At 36.3% G+C, this 943-nt stretch overlaps 1 long non-coding RNA gene across 1 annotated transcript; it reads left to right on the top strand.

The window, feature by feature from the left end:
* On the top strand, positions 1 to 767 carry LOC107682607 (uncharacterized). Its single transcript, XR_001633543.1, has 2 exons — positions 1 to 61; positions 159 to 767. It is a non-coding gene; the product is annotated as an uncharacterized LOC107682607 (long non-coding RNA).
* The last annotated feature ends 176 nt before the right edge of the window (positions 768 to 943 follow it).

Here is a 943-nt window from a genome sequence, read left to right as displayed (position 1 = left end):
CCATGCATGACAAGAGACAACGGGAAAGACGAGAGCTACATGAGCTGAGAGTCGCTGAATGGTTAGTTACACCAGGAAAAGAGCATCTTTTCATACCTGGACAGAATTGATAAACTAGTCACTTTGAGCCGAAAATTGAGCTGATGTCTCCATTACAGGAATGCTCGTCTCAAGCTTACAGATGATCTCATTGGGGAAATGAAGTGTGAGAAACATCAGGACACTGATAATGACCTTCAACGAATAGAGGAGCTCCTCAATCAACCTAGGAATGAGAAAGGTGCAAAGAGCTCTGACAGCCAGTAACATCAGACTGGCTGAACATTATGACTATGGTCTTTCTCGGATGTTCTACTAAATTCCTGGTACCTGCTCCCAGTATATGTGTCAGTCACCATCATTATCAATGTAATACTTACCTTCAAATGCAAATGTTATTTACTGCACTTATGTGCATATCCCTATTTATTTTAAAACCTGCAGAAACTTGATGAAGCTGATGCAGTTGGGTAAAGTATTTGGATTAGACACATTTACAAGTAACAAATGTTTTGGGTGTTGTTATTGTAATTGATGGGTTTAACCAATGTAAAATATCAGTGCCAAATAAACTCAGCAAAAAAGAAAAGTCTATTTTTTTATGTATTTTAAAGATAATTTGTAAAATCCAAATAAGTTTACAAAACATTTTCTGTACTTGTTCAATGAACCTTATGGAACCTTATGGTTTATACGCTAGTTCTGACTCTGGAAAAAAAAAAAAAAAACAGAATAGAAGAAAAATGGCCAGGGTCCCTGCTCACCTGCATAAACATTCCATAGAAGGCATGAGGTGAGTGCTACAGAGAGACGAGAACAGTTATTTAACATTTTTCATTAAAACATATTTACATGTGTTAAGATATTTGCTGGAAATAAAAGCAGTTGAAAGTGAGAGAATGTT

Source organism: Sinocyclocheilus anshuiensis, unplaced genomic scaffold (assembly GCF_001515605.1).
Source record: "Sinocyclocheilus anshuiensis isolate Anshui unplaced genomic scaffold, SAMN03320099.WGS_v1.1 C32401158, whole genome shotgun sequence".
NCBI classification, from domain to species: Eukaryota; Metazoa; Chordata; class Actinopteri; order Cypriniformes; family Cyprinidae; genus Sinocyclocheilus; species Sinocyclocheilus anshuiensis.
This window is presented reverse-complemented; position numbering and strand designations above follow the sequence as displayed.